Here is a 22,667-nt window from a genome sequence, read left to right as displayed (position 1 = left end):
TGTTGAAACAAGTCATCTTCATACACTTCATACATACATGGAGTGTAAAGTGTGTTGGATTTGGACAACATGGCAAGCTCTGACTAATCTATAACAGAAACCAAAGCTTCTGAACTCTTATTTGTGACCTACTGTAGGAGAAAGGAGTTTGCCTAGGCCTGTCCTCATCTCACTAAACCATGGTTTAGCATTATATCCAAACCTGCACAATATGATCAAAAGAACATTAAATTTCTAATACTGGAAACATTCACAAGCAACAAGGTATATCCAATCAAGTATTTGATCTTGGGTGTGTCAGGCCAGGGATTCCATGGCAAATAGATATAACTGCCAAGTTTTGGTAGACTCCCAAATGCAAAAGACTTTGCTTTAGTCTTAAGCCAAACTAAACAAGAGAGCAGACGACGCTGCAGGATTTTAGGCTCAGACACTATCAACTGACAAAACACCAAATTGATTTGGCATTTAATTCCCATAGCTAATGTCTCAGGACTGGATTTATGCTGGTTAATTGAGTTGATTTTCCATGGTAAATTAAGAAAAGGTTCCTCCCATATATATATATTTTGACCACTAGCTACAGGCAAGGGCTGATGTAAAAAGCCTGAGTGAAAGCATATGATTTAAACATTTTTAATGTATTTTAAATTAGCTGAGGTTAACTGAGTTGAAATTAAAGCTCTTCCAGTGACCCCTGTGGAACTGCAATTTATCTCGATGCCAACAATCCCATATATTTAGCTTAAAGAAACTCCATACTCCTCAAAGTATTCGAGACTCATTATTTTCATCAGATATTACCCAAAGAATTAGTCCTTGAGAAAGTATAAAACTGATAAACTAGTAAGGGATATGATCCATGGACAAATTCTTCTGCACATGCACCGTGGAGAAGAATGAGAGTAGTTCAAGAACACTTTTGCTTCTTTGTGGATTATATCCAACTTTTCTCTACTCAGTGTTAGGTCTGAGACCATCCCATGGAGTGGGCTTATAGGAGTAAGTTGTGTAGAAATACATAGCTTTACCTCTTTTGCAAGCTATGAAATCTATATATCTAAAAGGCCCCATTGCAGATTTAGAACCAGGAAAGCCTTCCTGAAAAGAACATTCCACAGAGTGAATGTCAAGATTAAGAAAATTCTTTTTCCAGGTAAACATCATTCTAAGGCAGTGCCATACTGTAGGAACCCCTCAGCATAGTCAGGCAAGGTGATGCCGCCTCCCACCGCTGCTGCTATCCTACTCCTGTCCTTAACATCCTTAACACTGAGGCAAGTATTTTTGAATGCCATTTGAAGTATGGAATTATCATAGAATCTTAGCCTTCACAGAATTAGGATCATTGTGCACAAGGCACATTTTTTTCTAGCACTTACATGGTTAATCATCAGTCTCTGCCCCCACAGAGCTCCATGTGCTCAGCGAAACCTCTATGAAACTTGAGACCACAGCCATCATCTGTAAAAGGTAAAGGACCCCTGGACGGTTAAGTCCAGTCAAAGGCGACTATGGGGTTTCAGGCCAAGGGAGCCAGCATTTGTCCACAGACAGCTTTCTGGTTCATGTGGCCAGCATGACTAAACTGCTTCTGGCACAACAGAACACTGTGACGGAAACCAGAGCACACAGAAACCCCATTTACCTTCCTGCTGCAGTGGTACCTATTTATCTACTTGCACTGGAATGCTTTTGAATTGCTAGGATGGCAGGTGCTAGGACAGAGCAATGGGGTTGCGGGGATTCGAACTGCCAACCTTCTGATTGGCAAGCCCAAGAGTCTCAGTGGTTTAGACCACAGTGCCACCTGTGTCCTTCTAGCCATCATCTGTGGAAGCATATTGTCACAACCATCTCCCTTACAGTGGCCACAAGGCATACTAATTTTCTCCTGCCGGCTGCATGCACAGTGAGGGTCACTGAAGGCCAGTGCTATGCAAAAACCAACATCTTATGGTTTTTGCACACTACTCTTGAGCACTTAACAAGCCACACTAGCAGCCTGTCAATACAAGCTCAATGTCAACGAGGATGAAGCCATGCCACTGGCCTTCATGTGGTCATGCCTGCATATGGAAGTCAGTTCATGCAGCAGCTGCCATAGTTGATATGGCTTTGAGAATGGGCCAGAATGGGAACTGATCACCACTACCTACAAAGTTATTAGCAGAATTGAATAGAATTTTATTGGGGGGGGGTGAGAATATAGTAACCAAAGCCCCACAATGGAGTGTTTGCCCAAAGTAGAGCTCATTATCAGAATTTGAAAACGTAAATGGTAATCCAACAGCAAAGACAACTCCCTACTGGGAATTTATCATTAGTAACACTGGCAGCAGGCATTCTAGACATCCTAAGATTACTCAGCTCTTGGTATCTCTAACTGAAAACAGACCCTTCACTGTGTATATGGAATGTGCATCCTGAAAAACATAGACAAAATAATAGTATATGTCTCTTGTCTTCCACAACATCCCAGCTCTAGCTTGTTCACCTCAGAGAATAAATTGAATTAAAGGGAGTTTAGGAATCTAAGTTATACCATATTACCCTCAACAGTTAATTTGATTTTATAGCAAAGCTAGAGGGGGTTATATCAAATGCAAAATGATAGTCAATGACTAATTTTGGTAGGCAATTTAAAGCGATTTTAGTCTAAATTAACTCTGGCCTAGATGAGAAGATCCAGTTACTCCCATACAAACAATATGTGAAACATGCATGAAGAGAGAGAGAAAATTTGCCTCTTCTGTAAAACATAATATAGTTTACAAAACGCATGTAAAATGCCAGCTTGGTAATAGAGAGTGACATTTGAGAATTCCTTTTAAGAGCCAAATATCCAGATGTGTCTGGATATGTGTATCAGATATACTGTATGTCAGACTCTGTTCCAAAATCAGAATTCTAGCGCTGGTTTGTATCTGAAGTTCAGACAGCATAACTCCCTGAACGGAGAGGTGCATTCTTCCATGCCTACCAGCAAGAGGGTGGGGGAGACACATTGTGCCACAGCTGCTGCCTGTAGGATAAAGAATAGGTTTAGGAAAATAAATCCTTTCAAGCAATTTGCCACATGCAGGGATCGCCAGGGTTCAATGAAAGAATATATTTGCAATACGAGGCAGGGAATATGCTAAGTATAAACGCCAAGCCTCTGAGTATGTAGAGAATTCTTTCCCTTACCACCAAGCCTGTCTGCACATCCGTAGGATTGAGAATAAGGACTTCCATGACAGGTGGGCATAAAAGCCTAAATCGAGTTCTTTCACTTAAGACAGTGATGGCCAAACTCGGCCCTCCAGCTGCTTTGGGACTACAATTCCCATCATCCCTCACTACTGGTCCTGTTAGCTAGGGATGATGGGAGTTGTAGTCCAAAAACAGCTTGAGGGCCAAGTTTAGCCATCACTAACTTAAGATAATAAGCACTAGCCACATGCCAAAGGCAGGGAGGGGGACCCCTGGAAGCAGTTTATTTGTTTGGGTACCTAGCCACATTTCTCCTCTCTAGTAGAGCATCAGCCCAAACAAATCAACCTTCCAGCGATTCAACATGGCACCCGGACTCGGATTTTGATGGGCTTTAAAGGGAACAGATTTTTACAATTACAGAGCAGCCACGTGCAATGCCTCTCTATGTGCCCTTGCTGACTGAAGCTGGCACATGAATGGTACCGTCAAGAAGGTGCAGGAGGTTGATCTGAAAAGCTGGGATGGAAGCAAGGAACAAACAAATGGTGTGGTGAGCATTGAAACCTATTAAGATTTTATAGGGCACCTTATGCCTAGAAGCCAAAAAGGAGCCAATGCAGATTTGGTTCCTCTCCATTTCCAGACTGGGTGGCTGGTAGCCATAATCTGAAATGCAACTTTACACCATACACATCAACAGTAGTTATACCAGTTTAATTGTCACACCTTGCCTAAGGGAATCCTGGAAAATGAAGTTATTTGAGACTGCCTGTAAGTATTTGCAAGGGATCCCCAAAGAAACCTGACAATTCCTTGAGTGGAGGAAACTAAGACAATTGAATAGGTTCTAACTTATCAGAAAAGATATACAGTAAACCCATCAAAAGTGATAGCTAATATGTAATACGAATATTCAATTAGTTTCCAGGTAACAGCTTGAATGAACAAGGGGATGGTAGCAGTTTCATACTTTTCTGGTTATGAACTTATATTATAGCATATGTGAAATCATCATTATATTAGCATGAATATAAATTGTATCCAAGAAATCCTCTGAAGAGAACGGTATCTAAGCACCAATGGTACTTTCTGATACCCCATCTTTACTTTCTGTGGCTAATGTCTCTCTGTCTCTTCCCACAAAGATAAACTACTCTGAGGTGAAATTTCTCACCACAGGGTAGCTTTGTCATCTATATCATCGTGCTGAGCAGCATGAAGAATTTTACTATCCCTCAAATGCAGATGTGTGACAATCTGGAAGCAATTTCTACCAAAATTAGTGAGACTCGCATCAAATCACTGAAGAAAGGAAGACAACACCACAATCCCAGGCACACTTTCTTGGAAGCAAAACCTCTGAAATCAATGGACTTACTTATTTCACGGAAACATGCTTAGAATCAAGATGAAAATAATATTAGGGAAACAATAATTATCTACCTACAGTAGGCCATGATGGAGGCATCAGATTAAAACTTATTATATCCACTCCATTTCCGTTGTTTAGCTGGGGTATATCATCACTTCCTCTTCTGAACTGTTCTTTTTGAATAACTTGTTTGTTTGTTTGTTTGTTTGTCTGTTTGTCTGTTGTTACCAGAGCAGGTGAAATGCTGCCTGTCTCTTAAACATGATTAAACAGGGCCACTAAATCGTACATTGTGTGAGGATACCAGAAATAAACAGGCAAGACGCAAGGTGTGAGTTCAAACACATACCTCTTTATTGATGACAAGTTGTAAACTTATGATACTCAGAGGGGAAGGAAGCCAATGCGTGGGAAATATTCCATATTATTTATCAGTCTGCTAGGCATATTACGATTGGGTGAGCCTGTGCTGCAGGAAAAAAAGTTGACCTTAATACTGCGTCTTCACTGCACTTGACCCCTTCAGCTGAAGGAGGAGGGTTTCCTGACTCACACCCCCTTAGACCCCACAACTCCAAATAGGTTAGCCTCAGAACTGATCTATAGCCTGCCCCATGAATCACACAACCTGAAAAGTGATAGTCTTTGGAATAACTATACACCCAAAAAGCGCCTCAGGGTGCTCTTTGTGCCAGCCTCTTCCCTTTCTCACACGCGCTTGACAAGTGACCAAACCAATGAAGCTATTTATTCAGTTCCCACCTCTAAGTGCTCCAACCATGTTCTTCTACAGTATGGAGTAGCCCCAAAAAAAGGGGGGGGGACTGGCAATCAATCGCAGCTGATCCAAAAATCCCTACTCACCCCCATCACAACAATCAGCTAATCCCAATCTGTAAATGGGAAAGGCAGGCTGGGCACTAGTTCCAAGACCAGGAGGAGGGAGGGAATGGGTGGGGCAGCCTTTTACATTCCCACCCACTCCTCCTAAGCACCTGAATGCGTCTGCTGGTGCGCAATAAGAAGCCTTTTTGCCCTGGCTCCATCACAAATGTGCTCCCACCTAGACCACTTTAGGGGACAGATGGAGGAGTGGCGTTCCCTCACTGGGAAAATTCCTCTCCCCTGCCATAACTATAATAAATGGCTATAAGAGCACTGACATGAAACACATTTACAGTAATGCAAGTTAGGCATCCTGCTTCACCAGGATTTAAAATCTGGCTTTGTAGCTGGTTAACAAACCCTGCTCAAGAGGGAACCTGGTTAGCTTCAACCATGGTTAACAGGGGCACTCTTGCTGTGACCTTTAGCTGTGATTTAGGCAAGTTGAAGGATTTGGTCCATAGGAGGAAGAAGCTAAAGGGGGAAAGGGCAATGAAATCCTAATTTTCCAGCTGGCTGGTTGAGAGAGAACCAGTATTGTATCTGCACCAGCCCTGAGCAAGAGGTTTTAAATGCACAACCCAATAGTTATCCCCTATACTTCAAGAATGTGCTATCCTAATGTAGGACAAGGATTGTCAAACAAAAATCAAGTAGATACACTTGGAACAAGAAAAGAAATTGACCGTAAAATCATCTAAGGCTGCCATCCCAAATACACTTATTTTAAAAGGATGTTCCATTTAGATGAGCAGGGCTTACCTACAAGTTAATGTTTTTAAATTCATGTTAATTGCTTTGCCTACTGCTATAATTGATAGTACCTCCCAAGCTTTAAAATGACTGTAAACTCCTTTGCCTTTCATCTCCTGTTGTAATAGACCCTGTCATATGAAAATGATGAAGAGTCATGGAAGGAGTCACCTTCCCCTAGCACTGAATAAGCAGCCAAACTAGAATGCAGAAAACATTTTCATCCCTGAAACTAATCCACTTTACCCAGTGGCAAGGAAGGGCATTTTTGACCCAGTTGTCTGGCCTTCTCATTATGACTTTTGCAAACATGATCTTGTGATCTGATGTACAATACTAGCATGCAGGATCTGGTGTAAGAGTCCACAAAAGTTATTTGCCTGTAATATATTTTACTAGCCTGCCTGCTAAGAGCCTGCTAGCATCCTGGATTTTCATGGATCCCTTTCCTCCACATCCAGCATGAAAAATCCAGGTCACTGGCCTCTTAACAGGCTAGTAAAACAGAAAGAAAGCAAAAGGTGTATTCTCCCAAGTGAGCTGGCAGAGAAGGGACTGCACTGAGGGATTCACTTTCCTTCCTTGCTCAACCAAGCAACCTGGAGGAGGAAAATGGAGTACCATGTCTTGCCAGCTCATTCAGGGCTTGTGCAGAATTCCTGGTGGCCTTTGGCTAGCAGATGAGTTGTTAAATAAAAAGGCTGTCTCCTAGGCTGAGTGCAAACTTTCCTCCTTGTTCCAACAAGCGCATAAAATTCAATCCGTGCCCCACTTGACCTCAGCTTTATGACCTTGACCTTCCTTTATGGAGGTTCTGGGCTCATCTCAAGATTCCTAGTAGGAGGGGGATTACCACAAAAGTAGGGCAGAGCAGGGTGATTCTACCTCCACTTTTGCATAGCATAAGATGATTTGTGTAATGCCGCCTTCACCAACTGGGTGCTCTCTAGATGTTCTGGCCTACAACTCCCACTAGCCCTAGCCAAAGTCCAAAACATCAGGAGGGCACAGGCTTGTGAAGGTTGCTGTAGTGTGTGAGTTTTGGACCACCTGTACATTGCTTGACGTATTTCAAAGAATCCAGCTTCCTGGAGGGAGCAGAAATATGATGAATTTTGCTGATCGAAGAGGTTGTTAAATTAATAACGCTGGCCATATGTGCACTACAGTCTCAAGAAAGCTCTGGGAATTGTAGTACTGTGTGGGAACCTCCTTCCTGTACTTCCCTGCACACACACTGAGCTAGAGTTGCCAAGATTCTTTGGGGGAAGTAATGATACTTAAGACATCTATAAGCTTGTAGAGATATGCTCCAGTTCTTCTGGCTTCACACAGAGCATTTGCCATACATTCCTAGCTTTACAACTGCTACTCCTCTCCTGCTTTTTATATGTTACACTTGCAGAAAGGTATGCAGGAAGGCAGCTTGTGGTTATTATTGCAACATGTCTCAATAACTGCAAATTGTATGAACCTCCTGGTTTTCTAACAGCAGTGTGCTGTATTCAAAATTGCAACATGAGAATTCTACACACAGCATCTTGTGAGGGGCTGATGACCTCTATTCCAAGCAAATGTGTTTAGGATCAAAGCGTAAAAAAGACTGGGAGTTGGTGAGAACAAGTAATCCAAATGGCATCAATTTAGAGTACTAGACAATAATCAGTGAAAGTCACACAGACAATGATAGCCTTCTCTGCTGAAGAAACTAAGAGACTTCTTAAAGCTTCTTATTGCTCTCTATGAACAATATCCTGTTTCCTTGTACAGTGGACAATGATGAATTTTGGACAAATGGGTACAACAAATGACTCCAGTTTTTACACACTCCCTGCCCAAGTACTCCTTTAAAAGCCCATTTCTAGCTGTGTCTAACTAAATGCCACTCCCTGATTGCACCAGATATATTTGCCATCTCTCTATACATGGAAGCCCTACTAGTAGAGTGTGAAGAATAGAGAGTGAATGTAGGAAAACTGCCAAAGGGAATGGAATGAATGAAATTAACACACACTCTGACAAGATGACACCCTGACAACTTAATAGCTGTATCCCAACTGTAATTAACATAGTAAAGCACACAGCATCTAAAAGGAGCTATATATTTGTGGAGAGAATGAGGCTAAACCTAGTTTTAAGGGAAATCACAATTTTCCCATGTGACACTAAAAAGGACTAATAAAGGGAAATAAGTACTCCACCGCAACCTATAGTTAACTTACAGGATTCACTAAGTGGTCAGGGCCCCACAAACCTAGGAAACTATATGCAGTCTTATGTCCTACCCTGTCCTCCAAGACCAACCAGGAACTCTCTCTAAAATACACCAAGTGCCAAAGTGGGCATACAAGACTCACACTAAGGCATGCCACACAACTTTGAGATCATCCTCCAAAGAAGCTCACCAAACTCTGAGCTGAAAGCTTTGTTCACATTGGGTTTGGGTGGACAGGGATATGGATGGATAGATTACATTAATATAATTATTGACGCTGAGTCCTTGGCATTGGCTGGGCTCTAAATCCAGCAAACAAACAAGCTAGAGTGATGCTATTGTGACCACCAGCTTAATATTTCTAAAGGTAAAGGGACCCCTGACTGTTAGGTCCAGTTGCGGATGACTCTGGGGTTGCGGCGCTCATCTCGCTTTACTGGCCGAGATGTACAGCTTCCGGGTCATGTGGCCAGCATGACTAAGCTGCTTCTGGTGAACCAGAGCAGCGCACGGAAACGCCGTTTACCTTCCTGCCAGAGCGGTACCTATTTATCCACTTGCACTCTGACATGCTTTTAAACTGCTATGTTGGCAGGAGCTGGGACCGAGCAACGGGAGCTCACCCCGTCGCGGGGATTCGAACCGCCAACCTTCTGATTGGCAAGCCCTAGGCTCTGTGGTTTAGACCACAGCGCCACCCGCATCCCAATTAAGCATGCTAATATTTCTAAAGGAGCCCACAAATCCATGGGGGGAGAGGTCTATCAATGGCTATTACACCCAACAGCAAAACAGAAACTGGGATCAAACAGTAGAGACCACCTTGCCCTCTTGGTGAGATTCCCAGGAACATCTGGCTGGCTGCTGTTGAAGACTGAACACAGGGCTTCTGCTCTGATCCAGAAAGGCACTACTTAAGTTTTATGAGTCCCTTCAGTACTATTTGTATACCACATACAAATGCTGTTATTCCATCCTACATTAAGGAAGGTAAATCAAGTGTACATTATAGCTAATGTTTTACATTAATATTAGAGGCCAATTGGCACAATTGGCCTCTAATATTAATGTAAAACATTAAATCACAACCTGATTTAAGCTTCAGATGCAAAAACGCCCATACGCTACAGCTGACAGAACAGCAAACAGGGAAGCAAAGACCTAATTAAGGATTCTATGAAAAGGGCAGAGCAAGCACAGCAGAGTTAAGGTAACGCCCCTTTCCATTTAACATGTCCTCTCAAATTAATGTCCACCTCCACAGCATGGCTGGCAAAATAAATGTCAGCTGATTTAGCAGAAATATGGTAGTTGTGCACGTGTAAGGGCTACTTCTAGCTTATCTTCCAGGATTTGTGCACTAAATTCAGGTTTTCTGTTCTGTATCTCCTTTAAGGCAATTAAGGTCACAGCTGCTTGACTATGCAGTAATTCAGTAAGAGAGCAACCATTTATTTTTAAATTGGTTCGTCCAAAAGTGCACAATTGAAAATATTGATTTTTTTATTAAAAAAAAAAAGAAAAGAAAATACAATGGACTCTTGAAGCAAAGACTTGCAATTTACATTTGGATACGGTTCGGAGTAAACGAAATCTGCAGGGTTTTAAAATAATTAAAAAAGAAACAACCAGCATACAACATTAGTTTTGCAGCTACGCTACTACCATGAAAGAAGCCAAGTCCCTGTTTGAGCTCCTCCTTTAACGTGTGCGCTAATGAATGACAACATTGGTGCATGAAAATGGGTTGCATGCCTGCCCACCTGGCTTTTGCTAAAGAGGGATCTGCACATTGGTTTTTATTCATTCGATGAATGTAAAAGCCTACAAAACAGGGCAGCTACTCGTCAATGCACCTGGTATCAAGCTTGACGATGTGAACTGTCACAACATTAAAAAAATAATAATCAGAAAAGCAAAACTGGCATAGTGGTGGTCAGAATGTCAGCTGAGGACTAGCAAGAACTAGGTTCAAATCCATACTAAGCCCTGAAATACTAGTTACAGATAGGTAGCCGTGTTGGTCTGCCATAGTCAAAACAAAACAAATTCCTTCCAGTAGCACCTTAAAGACCAACTAAGTCAGTTCTTGGTATGAGCTTTCGTGTGCATGCACACTTCTTCAGATACACAGTATTTGCCCTGAAATACTGTAACACATAAGCACCCTTTGACAGTGCACCACCGTCCTTCAACCTAAACTACCTTGCAGGATTGTTGTGAGGATAAAAGGAGAGGGGCAAGAGAACCATGTACATCTTCCTGGGCTCTTTAGAGGAAGAGTGATATGAGAAGTGTAATAAATAATCAGGCGGTGTGTGGCTATCAGCAGATCAGCTTTAGAATTTCCTATCTGTTTATGCACCGATTCTGCTCACCGACAGCAGGCACAATTCACTGCAAAGCTCCGCCTGGAAATTACAGACAATTTCTACACAGGAGAGAATTTGTAAGAAGGTGGCTTGGGAGATTTCCTGCCCGTTAACACACAAGAGACACAGATACACAACCCCGTATCTCTTCCCCTGATTGTCAAAGACGCCGCATTAAAATTATGTGCAGATCGCGCACAATCTCTCCCTAGAGGGCCCCCTATTTGCATTGCGAGACGGGGGTGTCCATTCTGCGAGGCTATCCAGGCTGGACTGCGCCTCTTCTCTGCGTTGCAGCCGCTACAGGCGCTTCAGAGCCTGCCCTGCCAGTGGCTCCTGTGTCACCTTAACACCCCTCTCCCCCCACAATTGGCAAAACCCTCCCGTTATATCTCCGACTCCGCTCTTCACTGACATCACACACAAAGCAGGAGCCATCCTACAGCGCTGGGCGGCTCCCCGCGCAATCCTCACTCCCCGTTGCCTGAGCCAAAAAGAAAAGACCAAACGCGCGCGCGGGGGGGCGGGGGGGCTGCGCGTGTGTCGAAGCCGAGAGCAGCCGGCCGTCGTCGCCGTGGCCTCGCGACAACCCCTTCCGCGACTCCAGCCCGGGCCGATCCAAGCCCGCATTTGGCTCTGCATGCAACGCGCCGCTCCTGCCCCCCCCCACCCGCCCCACGATTTCACGGGGCGAGGAGATACAAAATGAAACAATAAGTAAGCAGATCGCCGCGGCTGCAGCCACAGAGCCAGCTCGTGCTGCAAACAGCGGCTCGCAGGAGCAGCAACTTACTGGTTTCTGCCAGGCGCGAGTGTCTCTCTCTCTCTCCCCGGCTCCCTCGCGCGCAGCTGCTCGGCTCGTGCTGCTGTCCCTGCACGCGCCGCCTCGGAAGAGCTGCCCTTGGCTGACGGCTGAAGCAGCAGCAGCAGCGCGCAGGGTGGAGGGAGGGGAGCAGCGGCGGCAGCTGGTTGGGGCGTGGAGGCGCCTCTCATCCGACTCAAGAGGCGGCCGCGGCACCTGTGACCGCCTGTCACCCATAGCACCCGCCCCTCCGTGCTGCCTCCTCCTCCTCACGTCGCCCCCTGACGGGAAAATGCTGCCTCTTCCAGCACGACGCCAGCCAGGCCAGGACTAAAGGGAGGCAGCCAGCAGCAAGCGGGCGACGGTGAGTGGCTCTTCCAGCCCCGTCAGCAGCAGCAGCAGCTTTGGCACCGACAGCCCTGAAGGGACCGGGAAGACTTCCCGCTCAGAGGCTTGCCTGAGCAGGTTGAGCCTCTTTTCAGGGCTCCCTCCATGCACAAAGCAGCCGCCGCTTCTGAGGGGCGACGGGAGGTCCTGCGTGTGTGTCAGGGGCTACCTAGGCAGCGGACAAGGGGCGCAGCGCGCCCATGCGTCCGTGGGCAAATGGGACGGTGTCATTGGCCACGCAACTGTGGGCTAGCGACGTCATTCGTTCCTGGAGAATGGTAAATCCATGCCCTTTGGGGCAATGCGACAGTGAGGGCAAAACCTGCCACCTAGCTCTAGGAGTGAGTAGCTGTGCCCTTGCTAAGAAGGGTATCAGAATCATAGAATTGCAGAGTTGGAAGGAGACCCCCGAGGGTCATCTAGTAAAATCCCTTGCAATGCTGGAACCTCAACTAAAGCTTCCATGACAGTTGGTCACCCATCTTGTGGGGCCTACATGTTGCACAGGTTAAGTGAAAGCTGTCTTCTGGATTTTCTGCACATCTGATAAGATCTGAATCAGTGGATATCTTAGGTTTCATAACCCCATCCATTCTGCCATTTGCTATTTGATAGCGCTGAACAACTATAACCAGATGTTGACGAAGTACAATTCCCATCAGCCCCAGCAAGCATGGCCCATGACCAGGAATGATAGAGTTCAGCAACATGTGGGGGACAAAGGTTCCTCACACCTTGCTCCTAGGCTTATATGCCACACAATAAGCGAAGTGTCTAGAACAATGTAATACAGTACACTCATAAAACAGCAAAAAATATTTAGCACCTTGACATTAATATACAATGAACAATAGTTGTGCTATAGCACAGAAAAGCTCTGTACAAACTGAAGCATCCTAAGCAGGCGTCTGAACAACGTTCCAGTGCCACTTGCTTAACAGTAGTCAGCCACAACTTAGACATAGACACAATAAATGCCCTCTGTCTTGTTCACAAGGCAAACGTATGTGGCACCCTTTTAATAGTGCTACTCTGAGCTGAATGTAAAGATCAAGCAGGTATTATTGCTATTACATTGGTACCTCAGGTTACATATGCTTCAGGTTACATACGCTTCAGGTTACAGACTCCGCTAACCCAGAAATAGTGCTTCAGGTTAAGAACTTTGCTTCAGGGTGAGAACAGAAATCGTGCTCCGGCGGCACGACAGCAGCAGGAGGCCCCATTAGCTAAAGTGGTGCTTCAGGTTAAGAACAGTTTCAGGTTAAGTACGGACCTCTGGCACGAATTAAGTACTTAACCCGAGGTACCACTGTATTTACTGTATTTATTAATCACTTTTTACCAAAATGTTTCAAAGTGTCTTGCAGTACCACAAAATACATCTAAAATCAGTTAAAAACCAGGTAACAATGAGAGCAAAGTACAATAGACAACATTCCTATAAAGTGCTTATCCAGTCATACTATTAAAGGGCAAATATAAATGGGGCAAGGCAATCCCTTAAGATGTTGAGGGGTCTACATACCAACAGGTGATATGTAATGAAGTATAGTATGTGAAATTGCTTGATGGGTGACATATAATTGTGCTTACTTCTTCACACAAGAAGCATGAGATTTTTTTACTGGTGCCCTCTTAAAATGACCAAGAGATGTGAGGTTAATGTCTGATGTTTTACATTTTTCATGTGCTGTAAGCCGCCCAGAGTGGCTGGGGAAACGGACATACTGCTTCCTGTTCGGCAGAAGTCTCTTCTTCTGCAGTGATGCAAATTGCAAATTAAAATGGATTAGAGGGAGGGAAAGTTTAGTAAACCTGCTTGTCCTGACACATTATCCCACGACAATTTAAGGATTCCTTCTAGCTGACTCCTGACAATCAAACAGGAATCACAGTCATACTGGAGACTTACGTTTAAGCATCTTGCTACCGCCCTGTTTCTCCATTTGTATTTGTGTGTGTGAAGCACCTTGAGCCTTTGAACCGACAGTATAAAAATAACCAAAAATGAATAAATAAATAATGGCATGACCCCAGCCATCATTATATATTTATCAACTTTGCTTTTACTGGGTGCTATTACCAGATGTTGCAAAAAAAGAAAGGAAAAGGCTACTTCATGAATTACAATTTCCACCCACACAATCTCCAATATAAGGGGGCGGCGAGAAATGCTTATACACTGTGATATTTTAAGTGCGAATGGGGTTTTGTTTTTTGTCTCTTTGCTGCCTCTATATACAGATCAAGCACTTGAGAAAGCTCCGGCTGTCCACTCAGTGAACTCATGGCAAATCCTCAAAAAGACTTGTGCTGCCCTTCATTGTTATTTGCTCTGTTAAACCCTCAGTGCCTAGGGCTTGCCGATCAGAAGGGCGGTGCTTAGAATCGCTGCGACACGGTGAGCTCCCATTGTTCGGTCCCAGCTCTTGCCAACCTAGCAGTTTGATAAATAGATAAATAGGTACTGCTCCAGTGGGAAGGTAAATTGCGTTTTCTGGTTTGCCAGAAGCAGCTTAGTCATGCTGGCCACATGACCCGGAAGCTGTACGCCGGCTCCCTCGGCCAATAAAGTGAGATGAGCGCTGCAACCCCAGAGTCATCTGCAACTAGACCTAATGGTCAGGGGTCCCTTTACCTTTTACCTTCCTTCTTTCCTTTCTTCCTTCCGTCTTCAGATTTCATACCCAGAGCCAGTGGCATAGCATGGCCAGGGCCATGGGGTGGTTGCCCTGTGCGCAAAATTCTTAGGGGAGCATATTTTCAAAGAAAGAAAGAAAGAAAGAAAGAAAGAAAGAAAGAAAGAAAGAAGTAATAATAAATAAAAATAGTGTTCCCTCCTCCTCGCAGAGAAAATCTCCCAATGTTTATGTGGGCGGACTGAGGAGCGGATTTGATGGCCAGTTGCTAGGACACCCTCTGTAGGGCTTTAGAAAGATACCTGTTCCCGACCAATTCTCTGTCCCGCTCTCTGTCGTGCTCTCCACTCACGGGGGTTGCCACATGAGTAGGTCGCCAAGCTGTTGCCCTTTCATTCCAACTATTGGTGGGCAGTGCCAAGGATACTTGCCTTGTCTTGGGCGCTGGCCACCCACACAGTGCCACTGCCCAGAGCCAAAATCAGCATCCAGTCTTCTTGGGCAGCTGGCAGGGCCTATTATTGCCCAGAGTCCTCTTAAAAATGTTTTCTGTGCCTGGAACTCTCAGTGAAGCTGGACAGCTGAGTCAAACCACCATTTTAATTTCCCACAGTGCCCCAGAAGGAAACTACTGGGGGGGGCATTATAGGAAATCAAAATGGTGTTTAGACCCAGGAACCTGGTATTGTTTTGCCGTGCTGCCCACCTGCTATCACCAGGTAAGGCTTCCAGGGCCCACCAAGAGCCTTCTCAAACCTGCAGCTGGCCCTGATTGTGCCCTTACACAATTTTCATGCAATGGGCTCAGGAATCTTGCTCAGGAACAGCAGTTTAGAAATGACAATGGTTCTCTCAAGTAGGTCTCTTTAACAAAGGTCTAACTCAGGGGTCAGTAACCCTTTTCAGCCATGGGCCAGTCCACCATCCTTCAGACCATGTGGTGGGCCGGACAATATTGGGGGGGGGGAGATGAATGAATTCCTATACCCCACAAATTACCTAGAGATGCATTTTAAATAAAACGACACATTCTCATGTAAAAACCATGCTGATTCCCAGACCGTTTGCGGGCTGGATTGAGAAGGTGATTGGGCCGCATCCGGCCCACGGGCCTTAGGTTGCCTACCCCTGGTCTAACTGCTGCTTTCTAGTGTGTTTTTGGCTTGTATTATGGGCAAACGTAGCTCAACAAAAGATATGGCAGGGAAACAGTACTGATGGGGAATTTTAAAACGCATTCTCTGTGTTTATTGGAGGCACGCTTTATGAAAAGGCATTCACAAGAGTAATGTAGTTAATGCTGAATCAAGGTTTTGACACATGTGATTCTATAAACATTCTTGTCTCTATGGATATATTTCAGATATATGTCCAAGCATCCCCCTCCCCCCCCCGCCCCTTCAAATGCCAAACAAAGGAAATGGCCTGTCAATTTAAGAGGAGTAACAATGGTTTTAACTGAACGTTAAAGAACAACAAGAACAGTTGTTGGCAATCTAGCTGGTCAGTGGATAGGAAATCCATAAATAATGTTAGAAACTTTTACAAGTACCACGGATACTTCTAAACCCAGCATTGTTTCTTTCCTTCCAATGACATCCTTTCAGAAGTTTCTGTTGGCAGTCACTTGGATTTAACAGTACACTTTTGACAGTTTTATTAAAGGCTCGTTTTTCAAAATATGTTACATTTGGCACTGATAATAGCCTAGTATCAAATGTAAATGGATTGCAAATATGAAATATGTTACAGACCTTACTTAGACCAACTCATTTTTGATAAATATTTTCACATAATGTATGTATGCCAAGTGCAAACCTTAAGCACAAGCACCCATGCACATATACACCTTACAGACATAAAAACAGCTTTCAAATAGGAAGCTGTCTTATTCCAAATTGGTTGATCTAACTTAGCATTGTCTACACTGACTGGCAGTGGCTCTCCAGGGTTTTTGGGGAGATATGAGAGCCATCTTCAAATATCTCAACGGCTGTCACGTTGAAGATGGAGCAAGCTTGTTTTCTCTTGCTCTGGAGGGTAGAATCGAACCAATGGCTTCAAGTTACAATAAAGGAGATTCCAACTAAACATATGGAAAAAGGTTCTGACAGTAAGACCTGTTTGTCAGTGGAATGGTCTCCCTTGGGAAGTTGTGGACTCCCCTTCTTTGGAGGCTTTTAAGCAGAGGCTGTATGGCCATCTGTCATGGATGCTTTAGCTGAGATTCCTGCATTGCAGGGGTTGGACTAGATGACCCTTGGGGTCCCTTCCAACTCTACAATTCTATGAAAGACTCTTTTCCAGCACTACTTGGAGATGTTGGGTATTGAACCTGGGACCTTCTGCATTCAAAGCAGATGTTATATCACAGAGCTATGGCCCTTCCCTAAACATACACATGTACATAAAACTTTACCTCCCCTTAATCTTTATTTATATACAGTGGTACCTCAGGTTACATACGGTTCAGGTTACATACGCTTCAGGTTACAGACTGCTAACCCAGAAATAGTGCTTCAGGTTAAGAACTTTGCTTTAGGATGAGAACAGAAATCGTGCTCCAGAGGCACGGCGGCAGCAGGAGGCCCCATTAGCTAAAGTGGTGCTTCAAGTTAAGAACAGTTTCAGGTTAAGAACAGACCTCCGGAACGAATTAAGTACTTAACCTGAGGTACCACTGTATATGTATCAATATATATCCAACCCAAAAAATACAGGTTATAAAAAACAACAACATAACATGTCCCGTTAATATAAAATACACTGCAAAATAAATTATGGTCTTCTAAATTCAGTTCAAACATGTAATACATATTAGGTGCCAAAATGCCCAGCCATCTAACACCTTAACCACAGCCTGTAAAAATCTTTCCTTCTAAAAAGGAAAGATTAACAACGCCCCCAAAAGACATATTGGGCTTTGATCTTCCTGGAGCAGCCACCAAGAATTCCTCTCTACATGATCTAGTTGTTTTCAGCTGCTGCACAGCTGATAAAATTTTAAGGAAATAGGTTCCTGAATTCATATTGATATGATGTAAGGGAGGAGTCAGTTAGTGAATGTTGAGTCTCAGTCAGTAATGATGTTAGAGGTTAAAGGAAAAGAACCTTAAATTGTGCCCGGAGGGTAAAAGTATGGTATTGCAGATAAAGAGGCATGAATGTTATCTTTTTTTCAGGTACTTTCCCTTGTCTAAAGACAGTATGCTGTACTTGGTGCCACCTTGAGCTTGCAAATAATCAAAGAACAATTCATCTCTATAATACAAATTCCTTCGTTTCCAGCTAGGGAAATCAGAGAACTTAAGTTGTATGCAAATAATTTTATTGACACACTGTGCTTTACCAGAAATACCAGCAAGCAGATGCATGAGTGCCTCACACTTCCAGTTTATGTACTTTAACAGGGGAAATATGCAAGCTTCAGACTATACGCTTGCCAACTTTGCTGTGCAACTTCCAGAGCAGACATTACTGTGGAGATATAATACATGGAAACTTGAGACACACACTTTGAAATGTTTGTGGTTCCAATAAAACCTACTACCATTTATTTTAAAAAGCCATTTCTGTATATTATAGTACTTGAAAAATGCTCCTCATTACATTAAGAATAATGATGGTCTTCAGCTCATCAGTGCTTCTAATTACCACTCTTGCAGCACCATAAGAGAATTGGCGTTCTTAAAGTTCCGTGAAAATTAAATAGGTTTTGTAGCCAGTTTAAATTTGCATTGTAGAGTGCATGCCCTGTAAAGCAGATTGCAGTTGCCCAGCCTTATAAGGTAACAAAGCAGTGATTACTGGGGTCACATCTGATAAAAGGGGTTGTAGGCATCATTCTCATAAGATGGAGTTGATTGTTTGGTCTTGGCAGATCCTCAAAAACTCTCTGCTCTAAATTTCTGCCAAAAGGTTGGGCGATCTAGCCAGATCCCACAAAAAGAGAGATGAATCTGAAAACATGCTGTGAAACAGCCCATTGCAGGAGATAGGAAATGACTACTGCCTCTAATAAAGTTACACATTGCGGTTATAATTTGTCATCAGGCCTAGCAAAGTTCTTCTCTAGTAAAAGGTTTCATAGCACATTTGAGGTTCACCTCTCTTTTGGTATCTGGTTCTGCCTTCTTTGGGTCATCTGCCCATCATTCAGTCTATTCTACACAGCCCAAGAGCAAAGCAGTTTAGTGATCAGATAACTTGTACATGACTCAAGACCAAGAGTGATATTGACTCATAATTTTTTTTATCTGGCACCTGGAAATCTAAGGTCTGCTTGTGAAACAAGTCAAACTGGGCACTGTAGGGGGAAGAAAAAATTCACCAGGGTTCCATCCAGATTTGACCTGGTGAAAAATTCTTTAGCATCCTCAGTTATAGCAACCCTGAGCATGAGAACACCTGAGTTTCCTAAAGGAAATTGCATTGGGATATGGCTTAGAAGTTAACTGGGGGGGGGGGGGTTGTTACTAATTGTTGACCAAGGAACACTGGCGTACGTAGATTTTACGTAAAAGTTGTTATCATTTATCTGAGTGGGAAGTATGTTCCACTGCTTTTCAAAATGAGAAAATTCTAATCTGGATTTCATCTACATTCTTTTAATTTTTGAAATTATTAAATGTGAGTCCAAATAAATGTGGTTAGTTCTGATTATGGGAGTGGGGAACTCTCACAGAGGGATATTAAACTGAATACCTAGAGCACAGCTTGAAAATTTTCTTGGCAGACTATAAACCCAGTTTTAGAATCTCATTATATTGCCATTGATCTCCTGAGACTTTAGATTTCAGTGATATTATCTTCCTTTTTGTTTCCACAGAGATGGAAGAAGGAGGAAATTTGTAGCTTGCCCAAAAGGAAACTGGCTTTTCTTTTCACATTCAGAGCAACTTAAATGAAAAATATGTTACTGTACAAACATTCTGGCACATTAAATTCTTGGACTTTACCCAGCTGCGGTGTTATATTGCCCCTTTGCAAATAATAGTGCAAGTTGACATGCTGCTTCCTAAACAGCTTTCCATTGCAGGGCAAATAGGTGTGGGATGGTTTGGAGGAGTAGCTTCAAGTAAACATTGTTCAAAGTAAATGGTTCTGTTGCAGAAGTGATCCTTGGCTCTATACGTGCAGTTCCCTTCTGGAATGTAATCATGATTTCCAGAGAATGTGAATGCCCTAAGAATCAACTGCATTCAGAGACCTAGGCTGTTTCTCCCGCTGCTTTTACAATCACTCTGCTTCCAGAATCTCTTCTATGCACAACAACTACCAAACTCCAAATTGTTTTGGTCCAAAATGAGGAATTAACTTGTAGTGACATTTATCACTAAGCAATTCCAGCTCAAGATTTTTTTTTTTTCCTGCTTGGAGACTATGTCAATGAAAGAAAAATGTATACACTGTCTTCCTGTGAAAGCAACGGTCAGTTGTGTTTTCCTGCAAATATATATACTGGGGAAGCCAAAGCACACTGGGCTGTTTATGGGGGCTCATCCACACTTATCTTTGCTCTGCATTTCTAGGCACAGGTCTGGGCTTTGCAGGCCATTTCCAACAGCTTTTGTCTTTGCCCTGGCGCTTTTCTGGTGAAAACCCACTCTCTACTGTTGAATCGGAGCAAATTGCAATCCATGGAAAACCTGAATTGCCATTTGCTTTGATTCAGCAGTAGAGAGTGGGTTTTCACCAGGAAAGCGATGGGACCCAAAAAATAAAAAAGCACTTGGACACCGACTGGGAAAGTGTGGACCTGTGCCTAAAAAATGTGGGACAAAAGTGTGGGATGAGCCCTAGGATGTGAGTCAAACCCAAATAGTAGTTTTCTTGGGAAATTGAATAGATTTGTTTTACTTTTACATGCAGATCCAATTACTGTATTTGGAATTGGGAATACTGTTTTGCCAGGGTGGATTGGGCGGTCCTCATTTTAGGGTGTGGGTTACCTCTGCTTTCTCTGTAACCTATGATATCTGCATGTGTATTGCTACATTTTTGTCCTAGAGGCACCTTTAACATCTTGCTTCCTACACTTATGGCACAGTATAGATTCTGAATGGTGTGGATTAATCAGCAGTGTTGTGGAGTAGATAGTCTCTCCTTACCCTTCTTGCCAGCAGTATTAAGAACATAAGAAGAGCCTGCTGGATCAGGTCCATGACCCATCTAGTCCAGCATCATGGTCTCATAGGAGCCAGCCTGTGGCAAGCCTGCAAGCAGGACCCAAGCACATGACCAGACCCCTTTCCTGCAGTTTCTAGCAACTGGTATTCAGACATATACTGCCTCCCACCAGGGATACAGAGCATAGCCATCAGGCTAGTAGGCACTGGTAGACCTATCCTCCATGAATTTGTCTAATCTTTTAAAGTCAACCAAGTTAGTGGCTATTACTGTCTCCTGGGAGAGCAAGCGCCATTGTTTAACTATGCGCTGCATCTGATTATTATTCAATGGAGCCATGGTGTGCTTTGCCTTTCATGCTACATTCCCAGCTTGATTTTGCCTATAACTAGCATTCCAAGTTGATACTCACTTCCACAAAAATGACTGACCGCCTAAGTCATAAGACCAGGGCTAGATTAACTGTTAAGCAAAACAAGCACGTGCTTTGGGCTTCAAGGGAAGTGGGGCACCACAGAAACTACAGAAGGTTAGTTTTGAGGATCTGATCAAGTACTTTGCAATTAGAAAAAGTAGGAGGAAATGTTTCAGATATTAATATAGTGGAAGTATGCAAAAACAAACATTTTCCATTTTACTGTGCCAAGGTTTCGTTTCATTTCAAAAAAATAGAATTTTATTAATGTTTTATTAATAATGTTAATGTTTTATTAGTGTTTAGATATGATATATGGGGGCAACAAAATCTTTTAAGTGCTTAGGGCCTCTTAAGTCTTAATTCGGCCCTGCATAAGATGTACTGTTTTTGTATATCTTCAAGAAATGTTTGATGCAAGGTTGTTGATTCCTTCCCCAACTCTGCATAATGGAACAGATCCTTTTACTGAGACGCAAGCTAGGACTAGGAACGCCATTATAAGCCCCTCTTATATTACAAGTTCCTCTTATAAAGGGGAACTTTACAAACAGTAAACAGACTCTTTTCTTTGGTTAAGTTTTGAAAGCACAATTTTTAAAAATGCACTCATCTTTAATATGCTGGGGGCCCAGTTCTACAAGGTGTTGAGAGGAACTTTCAGTATCAACTGATTTCATGGGTAAATTGAAAGCACTCGGTATCTGGAATGAATAATGGGGCTCTTTGCTGTCTTTAATTTGGAATAAAAATATTCTTGGGGTTTAGCCCACAATTATTTATATTAGCTCATTTTTGCTTTCATTGTAAAAACGTAAGAGGAAGCCATTCATGACTTCCAACTCTCTTAATACAGCAGGCAGTTCCAGATCTTCATTGCCTGAGTCGGTGAACTTTTTTAAGAGCTTCCCAATTTCTTGCGGCATCACAGCTAAGGGTGGTTTTACAAACTATTATTGTTGTTATTTTTATCGTCCTCCTCCGGCTTGTCAGACATCACAGAGCAAACATGGATTTGCACAGCCCAGAGAAGATGACATAGCTGCTTTATTGGTTCGCTTCTCTCCCATTGTTCTCCGTTGAAGCCAGCAGAGCAGCTTCTGCCCTACATTCCTGGGAAGTGAATAATATCAACCGAGATTATCATTACCCTCTAGTACCACATCTGTTACTAACAGGCCATTATAAAGATTGAGTATAACCTAATTAGGAAATGCTGTAGTCAGCTGGGTGTGGATGTGGGCCGGTGAAGAATCGTTTTACATGTGCTTTGTTTGTTATATATATAAAAGGGTGTTCACAGAGGATACAGGAAAGGTACCTAATGCGGTTCTCAGTGCTGAGCTCAGATTTCACAATCAGGTCTCACATTCCTCATATGAGCGGAGGCTGAGCCAAGGCCAGGGCTGAAGTTTCTGCTGTCTGAAGCCTGATGCTGTAAACGCTGCACAAACACAGAGCCTGTGTGAACCAAATTTGGCTATCTGCTTATTTATT

General features: G+C 43.3%; 1 protein-coding gene and 1 long non-coding RNA gene across 4 annotated transcripts in view; one reads left to right on the top strand and one right to left on the bottom strand.

The window, feature by feature from the left end:
* Positions 1 to 22,667, bottom strand: part of CDC42EP3 (CDC42 effector protein 3) — a 63,055-nt gene that overhangs the window by 17,435 nt on the left and 22,953 nt on the right. Inside the window, exon 1 of one of the 3 annotated variants that reach the window (XM_081857729.1) lies at positions 11,589 to 11,720. The exons of 1 other annotated variant lie outside the window; for it this stretch is intronic. The gene's annotated coding sequence lies outside the window, so the exon portion shown is untranslated. Of the gene's footprint in view, positions 1 to 1,382; positions 1,402 to 11,588; positions 11,721 to 22,667 lie in introns of those variants that run through there. One more of the 3 variants, XM_081857731.1, reaches the window with a different exon arrangement.
* Positions 11,860 to 21,353, top strand: LOC309339590. The gene is made up of 3 exons (XR_014155472.1): positions 11,860 to 11,961; positions 14,232 to 14,388; positions 19,455 to 21,353. It is a non-coding gene; the product is annotated as an uncharacterized lncRNA (long non-coding RNA).

The sequence above is a fragment of the Podarcis erhardii genome, assembly GCF_964252035.2.
Source record: "Podarcis erhardii genome assembly, chromosome: 3".
NCBI classification, from domain to species: domain Eukaryota; kingdom Metazoa; phylum Chordata; class Lepidosauria; order Squamata; family Lacertidae; genus Podarcis; species Podarcis erhardii.
This window is presented reverse-complemented; position numbering and strand designations above follow the sequence as displayed.